Genomic DNA, 26504 nt, shown 5'->3' with positions numbered 1-26504 from the left:
AGGAGCAAGAAAAGGCCTTTAAAAAAATTGAGGGGACACTCACAAACACCCCCGCTCTGGGCTTGCCAGATGTGATGAAGCCCTTCTTCCTATATGTACATGAGAGACTGGAAGCTGTAGGAGTTTTGACCCAGCTGCTAGGTTCCTGGCACTGCCAGGTGGCTCATTTATCAAAGCAGTTTCCTGAGCTGCCTTGCCTGAGTGCCCTGGTGGCTACTGCCATCTTGGTGGCTGAAGCAGACAAACATACTTTGAGACAAAAACTCACAGACTGAGTTCCCCACTGTGTTTTGACTCTTATGGAATATAAAGAAAATTACTGGTTAACAAACTCCTGAATGGTCAGATAGCAAAGCATGTTATGTGAAAACCTGCATGTCCAGCTAGAGGTTAAGACTCAAAACCCAGCCACCTTATTACAGGTTAATTCAGCTCCCCCAGAGCATGACTGTTTAGAGATTATGGATGAGGTGTTCTCCAGCTGGCCAGTCTTGACTGACTAGCCCATTAGCCATGTGGATGTTGAGTGTTTCACGGATGGCAACAGCTTTGTCTGAAAAGACACACAATTTGCCAGATATGCAGTAGTGACTCTGGATACTGTCATTAAAAACATGACTACTGCCAGTCAGGACTTCTTACTTGGGAGAAAAAGTGATAAATATGGACAAAACATTACTAAAAGCTGTATGGACCCCTGAGTGAGTATCAGTTATGCACTGCTGAGGGCACCAGAAAGGGGAGACAGCAGCTGTTCTGGGAAACCAAAAGGCTGATAGGCAAGTCAAGTGAGCAGCCTTCACAGGAGAACAAACCTCAGCCTCACTGGCAGCTGCCTTATCCTGTGTCTCCTATCTGAATGGGACCCATGGCATACTTCTCAAGAACAAGCTTGGTTTGAGACTGAAGAAGAGAATTTTCTACTGCATGGATGATGGAAGTTTACTGATGGCCATATTGCCATACCCGAGTCAATGGCTCCCACATTTGTCAAACAGTTCCATGAAGGGGCTCACTCAGGACAAATAGCTCTGGAGACCTTGGCCCAGCACTGTTATGTCCTCAAGCTTTCCAGCATAAGGAAGACAGTATGTGCAAGATACAGTCTGTGTGCCAGAAACAATCCCTGGTATGGATAAAACAATCCCTGGATGGATAAAACAATCCCTGGTATGGATAAAACAATCCCTGGATGGATAAAAGCCTTCTCTACTCAGACTGAGAAAGCCCAAAAGTGGGCCAGGTGCCTGTTAAGGAAAATCATCCCTCGATTTGGAACACCTGTGTCTGTTGGGTCAGACAATGGTCTGGCCTTTGTGACTGTGTAGTAGGGAGGAAGAGAGAGTGAGGGAGGAAACAGCAAGTGTGTAGGGCCCTGGGAGAGTGGGAAAGAGGAAGAGATTATGTGGAAGACAGAAAGTGAGAAAAGATTGAGAGAGAGAAAGGAAGAGAGATTAGGAAGAGACACAGACATAAGGTAAAACATATAGTAAAAGAGAGAGAGAGAGAGAGAGAGAGAGAGAGAGAACAATATGGGACACAGACAAAAAGAAAGAGAATCATCAAGTGAAAAGAGAGACCAAGATCTGTGAGAGGCAGATCCCAAAAGACAAAAGAAGTTGGGAGACCATGACTGGATACCCCCCACCTCCACCATCCTCTCTCCTGTCTCTGAGACCCAGAGCTGGGTAAGTTCCCTGCCTGCCTGTGCTGGGAGGGGCTGCCTGGGTGCACATTTCTGATGCCTCAGGGCTTGGTTTGGGGAGTTGGTAGGGCAGGTTTTGGGGTAATGGGGGAAGGGCAGGAGACAGATCGCCTGGGATAGCCAGGAGGAACTGGGGTCCCTAAACACAGCCAGGGTCACATTCCTGGTCAGAAATAAAGGAGCCCCTATTTACTGGCCTGGCTTCAGACTGTAGTAGGGAGGAGAACTAAAAAAACAAACAAATAAACAAAAAACCAGACAAGTCTGTGTTCTGATAATGAGGCAGGGGTGACATAGCAGAGAGATAAAATTGAAATGTGAAGAAGGTCACATAGCACTGGGAGAGAAGTAGCCGACAGAGTTGCATGGAACCACATATGGGTTAAACCTTACTTTTTGCTTATATAACCTGCTTGCAAGCATGTATAAGGTGAGACTCCTTTGTTCTCGGGGCTCAGACTTTGGATATGAGTCTGCTGAGTCTGTGATGGCACAATAAAATGTTGCTTCCTGATAAACTGTTTCAGTGTCCCATATCTCAGTTTAAGATTCCCGCAACATTTCTTGGGGATTGTCCAGGATTGCGGAGATTGTGATTTGTCACTTCCCTTGTCACTGGGGTGCATCCCCTGGACCACCAGGAGAAGGTCCCACCAGGTGCCAATGGACAGCTTGATCCAGAGAAGGAACTTGTCCTCCTGGTGAGTCGGGGTGAAGGCCTCAGATGCACAATGGAACCTGGTGAGGAGCAGGAACCAGCAATGGGAGGGGAGCAGGGTCCATCAGACTGGTAAGAACTTGGGTTTGAATTCAGGCCTGCCTCAGGAGGCAGAAAGGGAGAATGACCACCTCCCAGAGACCCCTTAATAATCCTATTTAGGGTGAAACTGGGTCTCTCAGGTTAAGGGAGTGGGGAGAAAGTGTGTGAGACACCTCTGGGAATTATGGAGGTTGAGCCTTTCCCAGAAATAGCCACAACCAAGGTTATGGACAACAAAAATTCCTTTCCAAAGAGGGAGACTCCCAAGAGAACAGATGCATCATCCACCATTCCACTGGATAGCCCTCTGGATATAATTTAAAAGTTTTTTATTTTTTTGAGAGTATACTCTAATTGTGTGTGAGTGTGTGTGTGAATTTGTTTAAAGCACTGGGCAAAATTTAATTTGCTCCTGGAATTCCAGCTCATCTTATGCATGCTTAAGATGACATTTTTTCTGGCATGCTAAATTTATACAACTTTGTGTGTGTGTGTGTGTGTGTGTGTGTGTGTGTGTGTAAGCATCTTCAAAATGGTTCTTAAACTGCTGTTATAAGGTTAATGTGATATTCAAAGTAATAAAAAACCAGGGTGTTTGTTTTAAAGATCTCTGTTATAAACTGTTTAAACTTTTTACACATAAATATGTAAACATCTTGAGAACGGTTCTTATTATAGAGTCAATGTAAAAATTATTACTCTGTTCTACAGCTGCTTTTAAGAAAACCAGTTTTCAAACTTATTTCAATCAGGTGTCACTAGGGGTTAGCACTCCAGCTCAGATCAGAGGAGAAAAAAAATGAGGGGTGGGGGGAACAGCCTGCAAGAGGAATCTTAAAATTTGGGTAGTTAAAAATGACCTTAGCCTGTTTCATAAATAAAATCTGGGATTTAATCCTCTTTTATAATACATGGGCCTATTAACAAATGGGCTTTCTAGAAATTGTTTTTATACAAAAAATAAATTTAAGGTTTCTTTCTTTCTGTTTTTTTTTTTGTTCTTCATACAAATATAAGGCTCTAAGTTAAAAGGTTTTATAAGTTATTTTGAACAAGTAACAAGTAAAGATATGGGTTTTAAAAAACAAGAGGTTAAAAAATGCTTTTAAATTTAAAAAAAGGTTAAAAACAAGCTCCCCCAGGGGACACAAAATAAGTTGTCATAAAGGTACAGAGTAAGTTGTCGTAAAAAATTATAGCTTATAAATGCTTATGCAAGTGATTACATTGACTAAAATCCAGTTACATTAAAGGTTTGTAAGGTCAAAATTTAAACTAAAACCTAATTCTCTAAGCTCATAGCAACAAGACTATCTTAAAAATATTATAATGTTCTTAATAACATTTACAAGAACTGACTTAAAAATGGTTTTTGTTTTGTCAAAATAACTGTCAGGAATTACAGGTTAATCCACAAATTTGTCAAGTCAGTAAGAGTTTATTAAAACACAGAGAGACAAGAGGCAGCTGAGCACAGGGAGTGCTGCTACACTGATATGAGAGTTGAGACAGACTTACTTATGTAAAGCAAGGTAAAAAAACCAACCCAAACTACACCCTCCAGAAAGGATAAAGAAAAAAAAATTCAAAAAGAAACACTACACTGGAGGTCAAGACCTCCAATTTTTATTGGAGTCAATAGAGTGGAGGTGTTAGTCCTACTCCTTCCACATGGCAGACAGAAGGAATCTTTGACCTGGGATGTCCAGATTGGGCTTGTTATTTTAGGGGACTCCACTGACTACAGGTTGGTGGGATCCTGCTGTAGGTCATGAGCCATCTCTTAATGTCAACAATCTGGGATGTGATACCTTATCAGCATCTGAGCCAGGATTCTTGGCCACTATGTTTCCTAACTCCACACTTAGACCCTATAAATATTTACCTGTGTTCTCTGGTGGTTTTTGTTGGGCTTTTGACTACTGAGGTAACTGAGTTCATCCTCATCTAAGAGTTGATTTATGTAAAATTTTCTAGATGACCTCATGGTTAAACAACTGTTGTCATGGTGATAAATCAGGAAAAAAGATCTGAAGGCAAGAAGAAACCCCCTCCCCTGGCTGGGCCCCAGTTTCTCAGATATGCTAATATGATATGCTGTAAACTTGTGCTAATAAGATAAGTTTTAAACTCCTAGCAAAAGGATAACCGCCATGTCTGCTTTTGTCCTTCCCGCTTGCTTGCTTCCACATTCTGAGGGATAAAAACCCTGCACCCCTGAGCTACGGGGCCAGTGCCATTTTGGAGAGATCAAGGTGCTGGCCTGCTAGCATAATAAATCTTCCTTTCCTCCAACCACCTGGATTTGAGTCTTGTTCTTGCTGGTCTGACATTTTTCCCACAATGTTTCTGGAGGCCCCAGCGAGATCACACCGCCAAGCCCAGTTGGGTAACAGGTCCCCACTCCCTGGCTCTGCAACCTACAGGATCCCTGGAACCAGGAAATGTGCACCCCCAATGTGATTATGGGGTCTCCTTCCAGATGACTGAAGGAGGCTGTGGAGACATGGACTGGGCCCTTGGACTGGTGGAGTGAAACGGAGATCTGTGCCAGATGTCTGGACCAGGTAGGAAGCCCTGGGGTAGTCAGTGTAAGGAGCCAGCATGGACTGACTCTCCGCAGGGGACTGGTTGAACCCTGAAGAGTATCCAGGGTGATGCGTCCCCTTCCTCTGTGACCGATGTGATTCCAGTCAACTGGGACTAAAGCAGGCCAGGATTTTAGGGGAAATAAATAGGAACTGATTGTTTTAAACTCTGAGTGAATGGTGTGTGAGTGAGTGGCTTGACTCACTTGTGTTTCAAGCTAGAATTTGTGGCTCCATAGCTGGGCACCTCTATGGTCCCCTAAAGGCTACAGAGTCCAAGTGGGCTCGATCTGCAACTTCACGGTGATTGGCATACGGTCTATGGTGGGATCGACTAGTGTCTGATCATAAGTCACCCTGTCATGCTGAACCCACTATGGCCAAGCCACGCCTGCTCCCATTGCCTGGGGTTGTGGCCAGATGAGCATCTGTGTGGCCTCTTGTTGAGAGGCACCCCCTTCCCTTTGTCTATCCTGTGACACTGATAATCACCAGGCACATATAAAATGGGATTCTGTGGGTCAAAGCACCTGACGGTGCTCCAGACCATGCTTGCTAACTTTAGGGATGGCTTCTTGGGTGACTATGGAGTCCAGATGAAGCTAGCAAAGCTCCGAACCTTTTGTGAGGTAGAATGGCCCACCTTCAGTGTAGGATGGCCCACAGAGGGCACACTGGACCTAGCCACTATCGCCTGTGTGAGATATATAGTCCTCAGGGATCCAGGCTATCCAGACTAGTTTCCTTACATTGACTCCTGGTACATCCTTGCCACCTGCCCGCCTGACTGGCTACATTTTCACGCAAGCTGGAGACACACAGTCATTCTGGTTAACAGCAAAATAAAAGAAAAAAAATTGATGTACACCACACCTTGGAACCGGAGCTGTCAGACTCACCACCATATGCTCCTCTGGTGCACCCAGCTGCCTCGGCCTCCCCGAGACATGAATCTGATTCAGAGGACCCCAACAAAAAGGAGGAGGCATCAGACCCCCAAACCCTGCCCGTGTTATCCAACGGCTCCCTCGTTATACCCCCCTTTGCCCTCAGTGGCCCTGGAGAAAGACACAAGCCATTGGGGAAGGTTGCCATACACTGGGAGGCTAATGAGCAAGGAGGCAGGAACCCCAGCTGTGACACTATGCGCTCTTTGCCAGGCTCCAGGGCCACCATTACCCCAGGCAGTCAGGTCATATGCAGCTGGACCTATGCAATATGTGCACCAGCTCTTCACTACCACCAACCTCCTGAACTGGCAGTGGCACACCCCAGCATACTCAGGAACCACAGGCTGTAATGGAGCTCTTGACCAACATCATGCACAGCCACCAACCCAACTGGGATGATTGTCATCAGCTCATGTCTACTCTCTTCACGTCTGATGAGTGCCGGCAAATACACCAAGCAGCCAGAGCATGGCTAGTTACCCAAGATCCACCACAGACTGCAAATCCAGAGTGATGGGCAGATGAGAGAATCCTGGACACCAGACCAGACTGGGATCCAAACACTCCTGCCAGATTCCAACCCATCCAGCACATGAGACAAGCCATCCTGGAGGGAGCCCACCAGGGGACACAAGGGGCAACCAACCTTGCCAGGGACACAGAAGCCTGATGAGCTGCTTAGACAGTTCTATGACCAGTTATGTGATGCCTATGATTGGTATACCCCATTTGACACTGAAGCCCTGAGAACCAGTCTATGATTAACACCGCCTTTGTCCAACAGTCTGCCTCTAATGTTTGCCAAAAGCTACAAAAAATGGAGGCCTTTGCAGGTGCCAACATTGGCCAACTCATTAGTATAGCGGCCAAGGTAGTAGCAAACCAAGAGGAGATGGCCAAAAGAGAGAAAGAAAAATATCTGGAAAAAAAAGGCAAAGATCCTGGCTATGGCCCTCAAGGAGGGAAACAGGAAGACTGGAGGCCAGAAGGGAGGTCCCAACAGAAGAGAATGGAGAAACCCTCTGGGGACATTGGAAGAATGAGTGCTCTAACAAGAAAAAAAAAAGGAAAAAGAAAGAATGTCAGTGGCCACCACCAAATCCAAGGAAGCCTGCCTCCTAGAGACTTGTCTGGGGAGACAAGTCTGACTGAAGGTGACTGGGCTCCCTTTTGATCAGCCCTCAGGAGCCCTCAAGATTTACTTTGAGGGCCACCATATAGACTTCATTCTGGACAATGGGGCAGCCGTTTCCACTGTAACCACACCAACCAGTCGACTCACCAAGGACTCAATCACTATTATAGAGGCCACCAGGAACACCAAAAAGTACCAGTTCTGTGAACCCTGAGAATGCATTGTCAGTGGACACTGGGTCAGGCACCAGTTTCTGTATGTGCCAGAAGCTCCAGGCCTCCTTCTGGGAAGAGACTTCCCTTCTAAACTAGGTACCACAGTATCTATGGATCTGGGACCACCTGATGTGAGTGCCTCGCCTGACTGACCTTGGAAGTCAGTCTTGAAGAAGAGTGGCACATACATCCTCCCAGGGACAATAAACCTGTTGGTCCTCAACCATTCCTAGATCACCTCATGAAGTGGTTCTCAGGCATTTGGAACCAGGATGGGCAAATCGGGCTGGCAACAGGACATTCCCCAATATTGGTCACCGTCAAACCAGGAGCCAACCGGGTGCATCAAAGAAAATATCCAATACCTCTAGAGACCTGGAAGGGAATCATGCCACACATTCCACACATTATGAGACCAGGGAGTCCTGAAGGAAGTACAATTGGCCTGGAACACCCTTTATTCCCTGCCAAAAAGCCATGGTCCAATGATTACCAACCATCGCAAGACCTGAGCCGAGTGAACGAGGCAACAGAGACTATTCATCCTGTTGTCCCTGACCCATACACTGTGCTAAGTTTGATCCTCCCACTGCTAGGGCATTCACATGTCTGGACCTTAAGGACACTTTCTTCTGCCTGCGACTGGTAGAAGCTAGCCAGCCCCTGTTTGCATTTGAATACCTGGTCATTCCCTGATTGGCGACTTTAACTCAGTCAGCCAACAAGGCTTGCCTGTGCTGCACCCAGCATAACCCAGGACAGGGACCCATCCCCGACTGCTCTCTCAGAAGAAGGGGGTCTACCCATTCCAACACTTGGAGATGGACTTCACTGAGATCCTACCAAGTAAAACTTATCGGTACCTCCTGGTGGTGGTCTGCACTTTCACAGGCTGGGTGGAGGCACATCTCACCTGTATGGAAAAGGCCACAGAAGTGTCAAGAGTGCTAGCCAAGGAAATTATTCCTTGGTTCGGGGTACCTAGCAGCATTAGGTCAGACAATGGCCCTGCCTTCATCAGCCAGGTGGTCAAAGGCACATCTTGTGCAGTCAGGCTGACCTAGGATTTGCACACCTGGTATCACCCTCCAATCATCGGGCCGAGTGGAAAGGATGAACAGGACTATCAAGACAGCACTAGCAAAACAAATGTCAAGAGATAGGGCTACCCTGGCCAGATGTATTACCCTTGGCACTGTTCAAAATTAGGTGTACACCTAGAAAATGTGTTCTTTCTCCCTATGAAGTTCTTTATGGATGGCTACCACCACTAATACCTGGACAGGCTGGAGACCTTTGGGAGTGTGGACAGATTGACCCTTACAAGTTCCTACAAGGCTTGGTGCATGCTTCCAGGGAGATTGCCTGGCACCTAGGACACCCGGACTGGCCCCTGTAACCCTTGGGCCTTTGTACCCATGGAGCCTGGGAGACTGGGTTTAGGTCAAAACCCCAATTGGAGGAAGCCTAAACCTCCAATGGGAGGGATCTTACCAAGTTATTCTAACCACTCCTTCAGCCCTTTACCAAGTTTGCAGGACTGAAACCATGGATTCACCACACGCATGCCAAGCCAGTGCAGGATCCAGGCCAGGACTGGAAATCCCGAGCCAACCTGGACCAGCTATTGAAACTGACCTTGACCTGAGGGAGTGCCGATGAGGCCCCAGACAGACCTCAGTAGGTCTATTCTATTAACAGCTGTAATAATAATAATAAGTGACTCACAAACAAACCCTCCAGACCCAGCTGGCACCTCTCATAAACTGATATGGGAGGTCAAACTCTCAGAAGGACAAGAGAGAACTGTATTAATTAACTGCACCATCTGTGCTTTGTCAGGCCCTTGTTTTGTCTCCCTTAGGTATTGCCTAGGTCCGAATGCCAGCAGATGGGCCCAATTGGGGCCCTCTTCCCTGACTCACTCTGGCCCATCCAGAGATTGCCTATCCAATGTGTATGGCTGAGTACCACGGAACTGGGATGACTATGGGGGGCCTTCATGGTCCTTTCTATGATACTGGTCATGTGTCAATTTTGCCTCTCCGGGGACTTGGAAAGGAGTCTTCCTCAAAGGCCAGGGTGTCAGTATTCAGAGGCTATCTTCAAACCTCTTCAACATGAACGAGCGGTCTAAGGCACAGGGAGTAGGAAAGGGAGACCTCTTCCAGTAAACAATAGATGAACTACAGCGATGGGGAACTAGGGTCTTTGCGCTGGGAGGATTCCTTGAAAATCACTGTGAAGAAGCTTCAGTCTTAAAGATCCTTAGACTTGAGATTAAAGCAGCAAATGTCTCTCTCCCGGTTAGTAAAGTTCACTCCTTGACCCCTGGGCACAGGGGCAAATCCTCCCTCCCTCCTCGGATGGGACTGATCAGCCCCCCGTTACACCCTGACACCCCTCTCATTAAAATGATAGCCTTGGCAAACAGCAGCCACCAGCTAGTACAACAAGCAGACTCTGAACTAGGCAGAGACTGTTGGATTTGCCTGAGGGCTGACCAAGTGTCATATGCCAGGGTGGCCTGACTAATATGTCTGAGATACATGAGCTGGGCCTGGACAACTCAACCCAAAATGACAATACCTGTCTCATAGGCCCAGCCGTCCAAATAACTGGAGAAACTAAATGCTTTGGTAACCCAAAGAATTGTACCAATGTGGTAAAAAGAGCCAAAGCATCTAATGGGATTTACTTTGTCTGTCAGGGTGGGATTCACACCTGATGGGGGGAGGGATGGGGAAGGCCTTATGCCCTAGTATTCTTAGTCCCAGACCTGGACAGACTTCCTGAGACTGAGGCTATTCAATATCTAAACCAACAAGCTGACAGCCAGACCCTTTTCTGACGGGACCCCATCCTCCTCCTGGTACTTCTTGGAGTCGCCCTGGCAGGAAAAATAGCCACGGGAGCTACCGCCATTAGCCTCCAACAAGTCCAGCACAGCCAGCTGTCTGAACAGATCTATGAGGATTTAGGATTAGTACAACAGAGCATTGTCACCCTACAAAATCAGGGTGATTGGACTCACTGGCGGCCATGGTCTTACAGAACTGCTGAGGCTTAGACCTCATTACTGCAGAGAAAGGAGGAATTTGCGTGTTTTTAGGGGAAGAATGTTGCTTCTATGCAAACCAGTCAGGGATAGTGAGAGAAAACGCACACCAATTACTGGAGAGAATCAAGGCAAGGGAAAGAAGCAAGGAGGCATTTTGGAATACAGGATGGAGGAGCTGGGCCCCATGGGTATCCCCCCTGGTGGGCCCACATTCTGTGCTCCTTATGCTATTACTCTTAGGGCCTTGTGTGATAAGCCTCCTCACCAGGTTCATTCACAACCCGATGTAATTGTTAAATTGCAATTAGGGAGACAATATAAAAAACTGCCCCTAGATGACTCCCCTGAAATGGTCATAAGGAATTATGAAGAGTAAGAGGAGGGAACAATAAAGAAACCCAGGGAAAGATCTGAAGGCAAGCTCCCTCCCCCAGCTGGCCTGGTTTCACAGATATGCTAATAAGTTGTAACCTCCCAGTGAAAGGCTAACCGCCACATCTGCTATTGTCCTTCCCGCCACATCTGCTATTGTCCTTCCCGCTTGCTTGTTTCCGCATTCTGAGGCATAAAAACCCTGCAGCCTTGAGCTACCTGGCCAGCGCCATTTTGGAGAGATCCAGGTGCTGGCCTGCTAGTATAATAAATCTTCCTTTCCTCCAACTACCTGGGTTTGAGTCTTGTTCTCACTGGTCCGACATTCTTCCCACAACAATGGGTGATTCTAATGCAGTTAGTGTCCTATTTGTGTCTGTGACTGGGCTATTTGGGGTCACTGACACTGTTCTTCTCCAAAAAACTGATAAAAAATATAAGATTTTACTTCAAAAACAACTAAATTAATATGTATATATAAACTCTATAGAGCTGATACTGTTGCTGGTTCCTGTATACTAAATATATTTATGTTTTTCAAGTATATCAAGCCTTCTAAAATACAAAATTTAGATAAACACATTAACAAAAAGTTAGTGGTACTGATATACTGTACTGTTAGTTGCTAAATTGTCCATCAGAATTTTAACCATGACTCTTAAGTTTTTGTCATTACAGTTCTGATCCTTCTGGGGCATTTACAATCAAGTCCATAAAAAAATGACTCTAATAACTACTTAGGTGTCCCCTAGGTTAGCTTTTTAGATGTCTGCTTTTGTTAGATTTTGTTTTTGTATTGTCCTTGTCTAGAAGCCCACAGCCTAAGACCTACTCCTTTTAAACCTCTTTGTCACTTAAATTTGGCCAAAAGGATCTAGTTGGCACTGACTCCCACCTGATCTGTTTGTTATCCCCCTTTGCCCCCTGACATGGGACCAAAACCAAACAAACAAAATCCAGGAAAGAGCAAATCCTGACAATGATCAATCAAGAAAGATTTTCAGTCTGTGCCCACACCACCCTAAATGCACCCAGTCTCATCTGGTCTCAGAAGCTAAGCAGGGTTGGGCCTGGTTAGTACTTGGATGGGAGACAGATGTTCAGAAGAGACTGCTCAGAGACAAGCAGTTTGGAGACAAAGTCGGGAATGCCATCAAAGTTCCAGTGGAGTCACTGGTGCCAGACCTCTCAAAAACAACCAAGACCAAGAGGATTAAAGAAATGGTTCTTTTTATGGCTATCTGGCATTAAAGCCCTTCTAGACACAAACTCATATTTTAGACAAGGTAGAATAACATGTGACTATGTATGGGACAAGCTGTACCCCCCCACCCCACATTTCTGTAACCTGCTCTAAATGGTATATAAGGGAAGCTCCCTTTGTTCTTGGGGCTCAGCTTTTGGACACAAGTCCACTGAGTTGCTGCCTGCTTGCTTCCTAAAAGCTTTGGTGCCCTCTTAGTATTTGTCTGAGCCCTTCTGCAAAATTTCCAATGAGGAATCTAAAACCAGAAGCAAAAATTAATGGTGTAAAGTCTCGCAGTAAACAACAGAGCTCAGACAGGCTTGAGAGCACAGCTTCTGAACCAGCAAGTCTGCCTCAGGAAGCAGTAGTCCAGAGCCTCAGAAGCTGAGGCAGCGTGGGGTCTCTGGGTGGTGCTAGCCCAGAACCAGTAGGCATCGTGTGTCCCAGCAGGTGCCAGCCCTTCCGGGACACCTGAGCAGAGACTCTATTGTCACACTGAGATGCTACCCGAGACCCACAGCAACCGGATGCCACCCTGAGACAATGAACCCTTGGTTGACTGTGTTTACCCAGAGATAATGGAGTTTACCTTAAATGAGCAATGTTGCCTATTCTGCTGGGAGGGGGCTGGGGAGCATTTGAGATAGGAATTAAATTCAGACACAGTAAGTGTCTGTTTCAATCCACCTGAGTTTGTGGCTCTTTTAGAGCACTGGGCATGCCGGAAACCACGCTAAGTAATTTTCATCAAACAGACCATTTAATAATCACAACTGATTATTATTTAACTGTTTTAGATAAGAAGTTTAGAAACATCAAGTAACTTCCTCAAGATCACACAGCTGGCAAGTGTGTAATCACACAGCTTCCTTCCTTCCTCCTCCTTCCCTTTCTTCCTTCCTTTCTGTTTCTTCCCTCCTTTTCTCCCTCCCTTCCCTTTTCTTTTCTTTACTTTTTCTTTCCATTTCTTTTCAGGCACTCTACCACTTGAACCACACCCCAAGTCTTTTTTTGCTTTTAGTTTGTTTTTCAAACTAGGTTTCATGCTTTTGCCTGGGCATGCCACAGATTTTGATCTTCCTAGCTCTGCCTCCTAAGTGACTGGGATTACAGGCCTGTGCCACCACACCTGGCCCAGCAGGTTGGGGTTTTCTAAGCAGCAGCTCCTTTCTGAATTTTGAATGAATGAAAAAAAAAATAGTTAATAGACATCCAACTCTTTGCTTCATTCATTGGGAAAGAATGTCCCGGATCTGAGCCTGAACTTTCACCTAAGGCTCCATCAGCTGTCCCCTCCCCAAAGTCTAGACATCAGCCATTGCCATAGGTCAGCGTCCCCAGGAAGCAGACTCTAAGAGGGAGATGCAGCCAATGTCTGGGGACGGGCTTTAGGGACAGCTCTCATGAGAGAGCGAGGGGGAGGACTTGGCAGAAAGAGACCCAGAGCTGCCAGATGTGACTGAGGCCTTTGACGGCCTCCTCGCATAGAACTCTGAAGCCTGACAGCATTTCAGAGATGCCTTTCCTTGATGCTGGTCCTGCCACAAGCCTTCACCATGTCAGAGAGGCAGTCACAGCTCAGAGTTTAGTAAGACACTTGCTGTGTCCCACAGTGGAAAGAATCCCTCTCTGGGTAATGGGACATCTTGCAGAGGATGGGAGCAGTTCTTCAGGTGAGTCACTGAAAGCCATGTGAGTGGGGCTGACACTGCTCCATCCCGACATCCCATCCTCACGGGTCATGGCTGGTGGACACAGAGCTGCACCATGGTGCATCCTCTCCTGTACAGGGCCATCTCCGAGCTGTTATCTACCCGTGTCTTCCAAGGGCATTACTTCATGTTATCAGGCCAGAGGCTCCAGAGAGGTCAGTATGTGTCAGGACCAGTGAATCCACGGCCATCTGCTCACCATCAAACTTCCTCTGCTGTAAAATGGGTCCTTAGGTCCAGTGAGGTGGCATATGGGCTCTATGTGGGTCAACCAAAGATTTAATAAACTCTTGGCTATGATACTTCTTGAAGCTCTGTGGACAAGAAAGGCAAACTCACACCAGAAGATGAGCTCACACTACCAAGCTGACTCATTCTTTGCTAGTGTGGCTTATTGGTCTCTGTATCATGGTGCCATATTGGGGGTTAGGGGTTGGTTCCTGCTGCTTGCAAGGTGGAAATTCAGTGGAGATAGTAGCCAGGTCAGCTTTGGTGAGTTGGAGTAGATTGTTGGGTCCATACACAGCCTCCTTCCTTGCCACCGTGACTACTCTGATCCTGGTCCCTTGTGTCAGCACTGGTGTGGACAGAGTGAAGAGGCTGACCTCAGGCTGAGTCATTCTGTCCTCTAGGTTTTTTTGGTGTCTCCTTCATGATAGATGCTATCTGATGGAACCTAAGATACACCATTATGGTCTTTATGCTCAGTGCTCACTCCATGGGACCATCTGCACGCACCTTGTCCCAAATCTCTCTTCTTAGTCATTTGGACAATCAGTCCAGCCATTCACACCTGGCCATGAGTCTACATATGTTGTAGCCCAGGTCACTTTACTTTCTGGCCCAAGTGGACTATAGGTGCCCTGCTGGAGGGAGGTCCCTCATGGTGTCATTAGTGCCACTTCAAGTACCCAGGGGTCGCTGTGCAGGAACAGTCCATTTTCAGCTAGTACCATGTAGTGTCCGGGCCATCCATGGACCAAGTTTAACCTTTTCTCTTCCTGCTCATCAGATAATAAGGGGACATGGCCCCTCCTCAGGTGCTCTATGGTCACAGGTACGAATGGAAAGGAAAACACTGTCTTTACAGTGCTGGATGACCTGGAGGGTCACCTGCATGGGCAACTCACATTGCCTTCTGCCCACAGGTTCCTCATTGGTACATCCCTCCTCCATCATGAGAATTATCTGTGGATTGCTTGCCTGACCTATGAGTTTTTGATTCCACAAAGAACCCAGGACATGGTCAGTAGTAATGGTGTCCCTGATTATCCCTGGTCAGGTACTCAGTTTCTGTCAGGGCCCAGTAGCTGGACAAAAGTGGTATTTCACATAGTGTGCATTTTGTGCTGCAGATGGTACAGTTTTGCTCTGGAATACTGAATGTTTTGGGGTTCTCCCACTGGGGCTTGTCTTAAATGGCACACGGTGTCTTTTCCATCGGGGTCTGCCAGGATGAATGGGGCAAACAGCAGGGATACTGGACCCACTGCAGCGCCCTTTCCTTCTTATGTTCCCTTCAAGCTCGTACCTTCAATGTCCTGAGAAATGTGCGTAAGCAATATTCCCGTATGTGGAAGATGCAGCTTCCTCAACCAAGGGATATCTACCCAGACGTCTGCTTGCTTCTTAGAGGCGGGAGACGCACAGTGCAATAATTTACCTTTTGCTTTGAAGGGAGAGTGCAGAGCACAGGAACTTTAAAACTGCATGGGCTTCATGTGTCCCTGAATTTTATAGGATTTCTCTCCTGCCTTCTGGAGTGCCCATGTCTTCTTGCAAAGATCTCGACCTCACTTGTCAGAGGTCAGAAGAATGAGCAAGCCCTAGGACAGACATGTAAATAAATACTGCTGTCCATCTCATGTGGCAGGGAGCTGCTTTACTCCTCCCTCCTGAAAAGATAGGAGCAGCACAGCCCTTGGATGAATGCTGCACACCGTACCTAAGCTACTGGTTCTGGCAAAGCAGCTGTTTGGAGCCATTTCTTGATTGAATTTGTGCTAGTTCACTTTTACCTTCTAAGATGTCTAGATGGAAGGAGGCCAATCAGTGAATGAACCGGGGCGTGATAGTTTTTGGAGGTCTCAGATACAATGTTGTTTTTAATTTACCATCTTGGCTAGAAGGCAATTTCATGTTTCCACTTGGACTTCCCCACTGGGACAGCTCTTAGCTGACAGAACAAGGAATCAGTACATGATGCTTTAGTTTACTGGGGCTGACAGAAAAACAGACTCACAGTTGTAGATGCCAGAGGTCTGAGGTCAAGGTACCATGGGGGTTTGGCTCCTTCTGAGGGCTCTGAGGAAGAATCTGTTCTATTCCTTTCTCTCAGCTTCTGGTGGTCGGCCATCAACCTTTGGGTTCCATGGCTTGTGGAAGCATCAACCTGATCACCCTCTCATGGCGTATCCCTAAGTGTCTTCATGTCTAATTTTCTCTTTTTTATAAGAACACCAGCTATATTGATCAGGACCCCCTAATGACCTTGTCTTAACTTCTTAAATCTGCAATGACCTTATTTTCAAATAAGTTCACATTCTGAAGTATTGAGCATCAGGTGAAATTTTAGGGACACAATTCAACCCACACAGGTGGCTTATGCCAGCGACCCTTCTATTCCAATTACACATGGTGGATGAGGAAGTGCATATGGCATGAGGCTGTGGATCTGATGGGTCTGGGCCAGGACACTATTACCTGGTCCCAGTATGTCCAGACTGTGACACCATGATGATGCTTGGGACCTGAGTGTCCATGTCCTCAGGCAGTGTCCTATAATGGTCCTCAAGCTGTCAAGTGTCCCCTTCCCTCAGCATGCAGTACCCATGTCAGTGCCCGGAGATGCTGACATGTGTCTCTAGCGGATGATTACCAGATGCATTTGCTGTGGTGTTGCAGGGTTCCAGTGTGCTTTAGCTCTGAGAAGTGGCTTGGGTACAGAAACTGGCAAGGGGCTGTGACTTGTTATTGGAGTGGCAGCCCTCAGCCTCCCACTCATCCACCTTTGATTTTGGCTGATTGTGTAGACTAGACAATCCCTTTGTTGGATGCTCATCTGTCCTGCTCCCAGGGACACTGTTCTGGCATCCACCTCCAGAGCTGTTTGCAGGTCAGCCTTCTCTAGCTGCCCCTTCAATCTTGTACCCATTATAACAATCACACCACCCAGGGGCTGGTAGTGATGTGCTGGCACCTGGCCTGGATTATCTCCAGGGTCTCTCCTCCCCATTGCTACCAGGGTCCCAGCCCTGCCATGGCACTTCCTCTCTGCAGCTACCACCTAACTTCCTAACTGCTGGTGGCCTCTCACCAGAAAATTCTCACATTGTAAATGGAAGTTCCTCTTTCCATGTGACACAGAGACTTGGAGTTGGGTGATATCTACTTTCTGGTGTGCACACTTCTCTGAGCCCTTTAATCCTTCCCACACTGCGGTTCTGGATTTTTACCTTGATGTGGGTCATTGTTTTCTTCATGTTCCCACCAGTTGGCATGTCTCCTGAAGATCTCCTAGGAAATTAAATTCTGTATCACAGGAAGGTGATCTTGCATTCATAAACTCCGTAATCCACCCTCACATGATGCAGCACACTTGGGGACATGTCCCCACCACAGTTCCCTGCTCCTACTGGTACATAGTATTGGCTCCTACATTCTGTTGGGGGTACAGTCCTCTTCTCCCTCAACCAGCCCAGCATTTCCCCAGCTGGTTGGTGCTGCAACCAAGTTCTGGTGACTGACCTGGCTGTGCATTAGAGTTGACCCTAGGAAGGAGTGGGTTACATTACTTGTTTCTTTCAAGGCAGGGGTTGTGCACTGCCCATGAGCCAGGCTGGAGAGATGCACCAATCAGGGGAGAATGAGCCTCTTGCACAGACCCAGGAGTAGATAGGATTTTTAGGCATATTGACCCAGCTGACACAATCCAAGGCCCTGAGTCTTGGTCCTTTGCAATTAGGGCCCCTCCTGGCACACCAGGCTTGTAGGGTCTGAGAATTCAGTCTTCTCTGGAGCTCTGACCCTCATGGTGACATCCTGGGCCTGACCCTCAGCTTACTGAGCCTCCAGCTGCAAGAGACCTGAGCTCTTGACTAACGGCCAACCGGGCCCTTTGGCTCCCCACTCTGGTTCTCCTCTCTGCATCCTCCCTGTTGGCTCCCTCCTCTGAATGCTCTCCTTCTGGCTCCTCCCTCTGATCCTTTCCCTCTGGCTCCTCCTCTGGTTCCCTCCTCTGGGTCCACTCCCTCTGGCTCTTCTCCCTCTGTCTCCTCCCTCTGCCTCTCCCCTTTGATTCCTCCACTCTGGTTCCTCCCTCTGACTTCTCCCTTAGTTCCTTTCTCTGGGTCTACACCCTCTGTTTCCTCCCCCCTCTGGCTTCTCTTTCCTCTGGCTCTCCTATGTGGCTCCTCCCTCTGGCCCCTTCCTCTACTTCTTCTAGTTCTTCCCTCTGGTGCTGCCTCTCTAGCTCTCCCAAGAGAGGACTGGTCACCCACATGTCTTTTCTTGTGTTTCTTCAATGCCCCAGCTCCAGCCCAGACCCCATGGTCCCCATGGTATGGCATCCAGTCCCTCAGTCCTTCCCTGCCTCTGGCATCCTTTGCCAGGTCATCACCTGCACCTGGACTGGAACTCCCTCAGGTGCTGTCAGTCCATGTGAGTCAGGCAGTTGGACTCCATGTCCAGCTCCACTTCAGAGTGAACTTCCGTGGTCCTGGCCTCAGCTGTCCTCTGTGGACTGCTGACATGGAGGTCTATGTGCGGTGCTTCCCTGGGCGTGCTGTCAGAAACCATGCCAAGCAGTCGGGGAGGAAGCAGAACAGGCTGAGGGAGAAGTGGAGCACAATGCAGTGTTTTGTTTTCTACATTTTATTTTATGGTGTTGAGGATGGGACCCAGGGCCTGGTGCATGCTCGCTAAGTCCCTGGCACTAAGCCACACCCTCAGAAGCATCAGCTCACCCATGGAGAACGGAGATGGTGGGATGGGCCTTCAGAGAGGTCTTGCTGTGAGGCTTGAGGCTAGGACTTTTTTTTGTCACTGGACATGGGTTTCTCGTGAGGGAGGACTGAAAGCTTGGGCAAGGTAGCCAGCTTCAGCCGAGGGACATGTACCCCTCTGAGCCATGCAGTCAATGCTCCTGGCAGCGGGAGGGAGACAGAGCCTGGATCCGGAAGGGGAGATCCCAGCAGCTCTCCCCAGCATCCACGATGGACCTTGGGGCCTAGTGAGGCCCATGAGGCCACCACACCCAGCCAGTCCCGGGAAGAGGACTGCTCTACCTCTTGCCCTGCAGGGAGAGAGCCAAGTTCCCCATGCCTTGGAAAGAATTCAGAGGCCTCCAGGCTTGGCCCAGGTCCTGACCCAGGTGGGCTTCTTAGGGGGGCACAGAGATGTGTAGGTACACAGGTGCTGGGGTCAGGCTGACCTGAAAGTGGGTTCTGACGGTGGTGGAGGGTATGCACGCTCAGCCTCCTTCCCCTTTCTTCCTGGGCCTGTCATTTCCTTGTGGGGGACTGTGTGGAGCGGGAAGAGAGAGGGGCTGTGCCCCCTGAACACTCCCACGAGGGGACGAATTCCTGCACTCTGGCAGGAAGGCGTGTAGGAGGAAAGGGAGTTTCTCTCAACTGAACCTGGTAGTGCCATTGTTGATGTTTTGGTTATTCGACATTCATTCCACACTTCCTTTTGGAAAAGTGCATCCCCCCAATATGTGTGACCTTGTTGGAGCTGTCAGTCAAGACATTCACTAGCCAATGGACGGGCATATGACCCACACTAGGCCAGACAGGGATGGTACATCTTGACAGGAGGCACACAAAGATTGAAAAGGTGGGAGGAACACACTCTTTTCAGGGGTGATGTCAGAGCCAGAGAGCCAAGAAGCTCCTTCAGTGTGGACGGCAGGTCCTGCCTCTAAGCCTTGTTCTCTAGCCATGTGCTCACAGAAGGGAGGCATGTTTTCTTTAAAAACCAAAACAACAACAAAAACTGGAACAGATTGAGCCTGGGGGAAACGCATTATACCTAAATATTCCTGCCTCATGGAGTCCTTTCTGTTTTGATGAAAAACATATTCATTTGATGTACTAACTACTCCTTAGGCATCAATACCAGATCGTGTTGGCATCGATCACAGAATTCAAAGTGCACCTTCCATCTGTTTTCAGCTTCTCAGATGCCACTGGCAAGTGATTGTGAATATTTCTGTGACATTTTTTCAAGGGTTTGATTATAATTATATACTTCTTTTGCATTAAAAATATACACATAACCAGTATGTGAAATTTTCTGTCAAAATTAAAAAAAAAAAAAACCAAACAGGATGCGGTGTTTGAAAATGCTTCTGTTTCTTCTATCTGCTGACTGGCATTTGGTGATATGTTTTGCGTGTGTCATTTGTTGATAGGACTGAAGAGGAAATGACACAATTTTTAGTGTCTCAGCCAAGGAAAGCATGTCAATCCTCTGTGAGCTTGTTGCCTGGCACATTCTGTCCCCTGATTGCCAAGGCTTTCTTTTTTAAACACTTATTGGCATTTATTGGTTGTACAGGTGTTTTCATCGTGACATCGCCACGCACGCTTGCAATGTACCTTGGATGGACTCACTCCCTTTGTCACGTCTTAATAAAAATCTCTCTCGAATGTGTTTTTCTCTCCACTAGAAGGGAAAACAAGACTGTTTATTTTCATATTGGGATAGAATAAGCAAAATCGAGTAGGTAGAACTTCAGCCTTTTATTCTGGCTGGCCTTCTTTCCCCAAGAGCATTTGATTCTCTCTTAAAGGTGCATAGTTGATAGTCTCCGATGCTGTGAAGACCTCTTTCTATAAGTAATAAGTGTACTCTTTTGTTTTCACCTGGGCCACACCATTTCAGAAAGCTTTAGTCCAAGCAGTGAGGGTCGGTGTATTGATTGTCCTAATACTCATTCCCGGCACTCATTCATTCACTCATTCCCAGATGAGCATCTGGGAAACATGCCAGGAAGCCCCAGTGCAGAAGTCAGCTCAGAGACACTGCAGTGAAATACTGACACAGGCTTCTTGCGAAACCAAAGGGAGGACTGCTTTGGTTTATGGTTCTGGAGTTTCAAGTTTAAGAATCAGATGGTCCCATCTGGGCTCCTGGCAGAGGAGTTATATCAGCAGCCAGGAAGCAGAGAGAGGGAGAGACCGGGATCTCACAATTCCTTTTGAAAATGCACCTGCAATGACCGAAGGACCTCCCACTGATCCTCTAGGGGTCCACAGCACCTCCCAGTGCCAGCTCCTGGGGCACCAGGCCTCTACAGATAGACCTTTGGGGAGACCCTCACCCAAAACATAGCACCAGACGTGGAGGATACACTGTAAACAAGTAAGAAAATAAGTTCCTGCTCTTGTAGCATGTAAAAGATGTCCCAGTTAAATATAGCCTGAATTATGAACGCAGAAATACAGTTTCTTCTCATTCAAAAATAAAACACTGCTGAACAGTCATTCACAGGTTTTATAATGAGTTATAATTTATAGTCTTCTTTTTTTGTGTTCCACATTTAGGGTGAGCAGTCACAGAATTTCTGAGTCACCCAATCACACTGAATAAAATGAAATGTGTGCGCACGTGTGTGTCTGGCCCAGGACTGGAGGGAACCAACTCAGAGATGTGGTTAAAGTTCTCATTCAGTTTATTTCCCTGCAGTGCCATCTGGTGGTTAAAATGAGGAACTACATTTTGATCTGCAAGGATAATGAAAACATTTGGTCCCTGTGTCTCTGATGACATCATTTGTTACCCACACTTGAGTCATTTTGATATTAAGATGGAAAACTCTTAATAACCTCCTAGAGGAACAAGCATAAACCAAGTCTGTGAAGAGCGACTCTACACTAAATGGAAGAACATGAGGATGACCCCATGTCTCACACGGGTTATTTCATAAAGCCCACCTCGTACCCCCATGAAAGGCAAGTTCACTTATCATATTTTTTTTTTTAACAAAGAAGACATGGGAATTGTAGCGTTGCCAGGTAAAATATAGGACATCCAGTTAACCTCAGATCAACAACTAACATTTCTAGTATCAGTGTGTCTCAAATATTCAGGTAATCAACAAATATGGGTGTCCCATGCATTTGGGACATATTAATATTAAAACTTATTTGTTGCCTGCCTGAAATGCAAATTTAATTGGAGGGTCCGTTTGTTTCATTTTCTCCTCAATGTGCAAGACCTAGGTTGCAGAGGTTCAGTAACTTGCTTAAGACAGCACTGGGGTTTGGAACCAGTGCCTGCTCAGAGTGAATAACGCTCAGAATCAGCTTTGTGGTTTTGACTGGAGGCTACGACCACACCTGGACCCACAGCACATCTGGGCGGGAGGCAGAAACAGGAGCTATTTGATATACCACTCCCTCCAAGTGTACGGGCAGAGAGGGGTGTGATTAGGAACAGGACAGGTTATTTTTGCTTAGTGAACTCCATGGAATTTTACACAGAAAATGCAGTTGGGTCATAAGAGAAAGTAGACCCAGGCGCTGGAAGGAGCCAGGAAGCATGAGTTTCCATGGGGAGCTCAGGTGCTGTGCAGTGGGAGGGGAGCCTGCGGCAGCACACAGAGCTCAGTAAGCAGAGCGTGGGGACCTGGGGATTCCTGAGGGGACTCCCACGCTCGCATCCCAGGACAGGGTCACAGAGGAGGGGCGCACTGCAACCTCCTTGGGGGCGGCTTCCCCAGCCAAGGCTGGAGCTGGGACCTGAGCATGAGCTGAAAACTGCTTGAACCAGTGTTTTGAGGTTTCTCATGACCCACAAACCATTCTTCTAACACTTGTCCTCCTTCCGGAGGGGTCTCTGGAAGCCTTTTTTAAACTTTGTGGCTTGTTCACAATAGCCAAGTTATGGAAACAGCCAAGATGCCCCACTACTGACGAATGGATTAAGAAAATGTGGTCTCTGTATAGCTATCCTTATCTCAACCAGCAAAACCCCTTGTTCCTTCCTATTATTGCTTATACTCTCTCTACAACAAAATTAGAAATAAGGGCAAAATAGTTTCTGCTGGGTATTGAGGGGGTGGCGGGGAGAGGGAGGGGGCGGAGTGGGTGGTAAGGGAGGGGGTGGGGGCAGGGGGGAGAAATGACCCAAACCTTGTATGCACATATGAATAATAAAAGAAAAAAAAAAGAAAATGTGGTCTCTATACACAATGGAATTTTATGCAGCCATGAAGAAGAACGAAATGTTATCATTCGCTGGTAAATGGGTGGAATTGGAGAACATCATTCTGAGTGAGGTTAGCCTGGCCCAAAAGACCAAAAATCGTATGTTCTCCCTCATATGAGGACATTAGATCAAGGGTAAACACAACAAGGGGATTGGACTATGAGCACATGATAAAAGCGAGAGCACACAAGGAAGGGGTGAGGATAGGTAAGACACCTAAAAAACTAGATAGCATTTGTTGCCCTTAACACAGAGAAACTAAAGCAGATACCCTAAAGCAACTGAGGTCAATAGGAAAAGGGGAACAGGAACTAGAGAAAAGGTTAGATCAAAAAGAATTAACCTAGAAGGTAACACCCACGCACAGGAAATCAATGTGAGTCAGTGCCCTGTATAGCTATCCTTATCTCAACCAGCAAAAACCCTTGTCCTATTATTGCTTATACTCTCTCTACAACAAAATTAGAGATAAGGGCAAAATAGTTTCTTCTGGGTATTGAGGGGGTGGGTGGGAGAGGGAGGGGGTGGGGTGGGTGGTAAGGGAGGGGCTGGGGGCAGGGGGAGAAATGACCCAAGCCTTGTATGCACATATGAATAATAAAACAATAAAAATTAAAAAACAAACAAAAAAAAGAAAAAATACTTTGTGGCTTGTTCCCATGACCACAACAGCAGGTGACTGTGAGGACACCTGATTAATCAGAATCCATCCTCTGGGAACTGAAAATCAGGATTCATAGCACTGGTTAGTCACAGGTAGAAACAAAAGCCTGGGAGCTGGGAGGGTCCTGACAGCAGGGGGCTGGGGAAGAAGAGAGGAGGAGGAAGAGCAGAAGGACAAGGAGGAATGAGAGAGAGAGAGAGAGAGAGAGAGAGAGAAGGAATCTCAAAGAGAAGCAGGGACCCTGTGGCCCCAATGGATCTGGCAGTCCAAGTCTACTAGCTCCCAATTCTGGAAACTTCTGTGTAACTGAGCATCCAATTCCAGGGGCTCCTGAAACTTTTACACAGCCTTTCAGCCCCCAGTCTCACTGACCATGTGATCCTAGCAGCACTACCATCCTGGTGACATCCACACACAGACCATAGTGGCAGCCCCCACTGTGTCTGCCTCTCTTAGCCATTACTCAGAAATTCTGTGTTATCACAAATTTACCTTCAAACAGGTTTCTTTGGAGGCTCCCTTTCCTGTAAATGAAATACCATCACTTGGCTTCAAAACTATTCTGAGTGTGCCCCAAAGGAGGGATCACCCCTCCCTGGCCAAGCTGCTGGGCTCCTGCTGTTCCCTGGGGCCCTTCCTTGTCTGCCATTCCCACCATTCATGTGCCATCAGCCTTGGGTGTCCCCATCTGTGGAGGAGGGGTTGGCATCTCAGAGATGGGGCTAAGAAGTTCTCTCCCCATCTAGTGGCCAGCTGGGGCCAGTAGAGAAATAGTACCCAGAATGGAGGCTGTCAGTGACATTTTGATGCAGCAGCATCACTGTGGGGGACCTAGGTGGCTCAGAAGATCCTTGAAGACAAGCAGAATTGGAAGCCAGGTAAGTCACAGGACTGGAAGAGAAGCTGCAGCAGCCAGACTTCATGGGTCAGTGGAGAGACACTGGGGAAAGTGGGCCGACTACTATCTACCTACCTATCCATCTACCTTCATGATCACAACTTATCAGTCATCTACTAGCTGCAGTCTGTATGTCTCTGTCACAACTCCTCAGCTCCACTGTAGTACAAAAGTAAACACAGACACAGGTAAGTGAACAGGCAGGCTGTGTCCCGATAAAACTTTATTTATGAAAACGGGAAGGGCAACTGGATTTTGTCCATGGACAAAGCATGTTTTTTCCCTATGTAGACTGATGCTAAGGGATGTTTCCAGAAAACACTAACGACTAGTGAGAGAAGCTGCCAAGGGCAGATCCGGAAGAAAGAGGCCCGGGGAGACGTTTCTTTAGGGCTTAGGGCAAGGGCAGGAGTGTAGCAGTGACAACTGTGGAAACCGTGACAACCACTGACCTCAACACAGCATCAGCAGTGCTATTCAGCAAATGTTGGTTTTCACCTTTCCAGGCTTGTGGACTTCCCTGCTACTGTCGAGGCTAAGTGTTGCCATGTGGCTTGATTTAGACAGTGATATGAGCAGACAAAACTGATGCCTTATTCATGGGGAATTTTAAGAGCCACCCATGGAGTGTCACACGACTGCCCCAAGGCAGCTGCTTTAGGAAGAGGCGCCTATCAATCTGCACGTGGAGTAAATAAGATGAACGGGACTCCCTGCCCACTTATGCCGTGAGAGCGAAAGCAAGCTTTGATTGTGTTAAATCACCAAGATTTTGGGGTTGTTTGTTACTGTGCCAGAACCTGGCTTATCCTGACTGATACAATGAGCAGCAACAAATCATCCCTTGTCACCGTCCATCTTCTGTGTCCTACCTTATTTGTCCTCATAGCACGTCCTACCACCCTCCAACCACTCATCTGTTCACTTACTTCTTGGGACTATGAGTTGTCCCAAGACTAGGGCAGTGACCACGATCTTTGAATGAAGTTATGATATGAATTAATTAACATCCTCAAAACACCAGCACCACAAATAAGTACTTACTTACGTTCCCCAACCTGAGACGCTATCGGGAGGTGGCAGGACCTTTGCGAGGTGAAGCTAGTGGGAGGAAGTTAGATCATTAGAGGTGTGGCCTTGGAGGGGATGTTGAGACCCTGGCCACCCCCACCCCCGCTCCTTCCTGACCACCACGAGGTGAGCGGCTTTTCTCTACCACATGCCCCCGCCATGATGTACTGCCTTACCACAGGCTCCAAAATAACGAAACAATGAAGTCAACAATCATGGACCTAAACCTTGGAAGACATGAGACGAAATAAACCTGTCCTCCTTTGAAGTTGATTTTTCCTTACGTATTCTGTCACAGTGATGAATTTCTGATCACACATCATTGATCAGAATTTTCACACATGGCCATATTTAGATGCAAGAGGTAGGGAGGGGGATGCTGGGAAACGTAGTCTGTATTTTTTGTGGGACTGGGATTTGAACTCAGGGCTTCGCACTTACAAAGCGGGCACTCTGCAATCTGTGTTTTGTGCCCACCTAAAAGGGACTCTATTGCCACAGAATACGGGGAGATGGATGTTAGGATATGCCAGCCAGTGTGTTTGGCAGCTTACTCTGTTGTGGGGAATACAGTCACAAACACACTGGAGTTCTTCCCTTCAGAAGGAGCAGACTACAAGGTGGAGTTTCCTTAAAGGTAGACATTTCCAACAGGTCTATGGAATGGTAAGAGAGCAAACAAAGTGGAGTGTAGACATCCAAGCAGCCAGCAGGGCCTGGCCAGGACAGAACACACACTACAGATGTGAAGAAGTGCAGAGAGAGACAGGAAGCCAGTTCAAGGCTTGAAATAAAGAACGCCTTAAAAAACAAGAGCAACAAAAGCAGTCCTCTGACTCTTGGAACAATGCAAAAAAATCCCAACACTTGCTAACCTTGACTTTGGTTTTTGAAGGAAATACACGAGGTGAATA

The sequence above is a fragment of the Castor canadensis genome, chromosome 5, assembly GCF_047511655.1.
Source record: "Castor canadensis chromosome 5, mCasCan1.hap1v2, whole genome shotgun sequence".
Classification (NCBI taxonomy): Eukaryota; Metazoa; Chordata; class Mammalia; order Rodentia; family Castoridae; genus Castor; species Castor canadensis.
Note: the sequence above shows the minus strand (reverse complement) of the source record.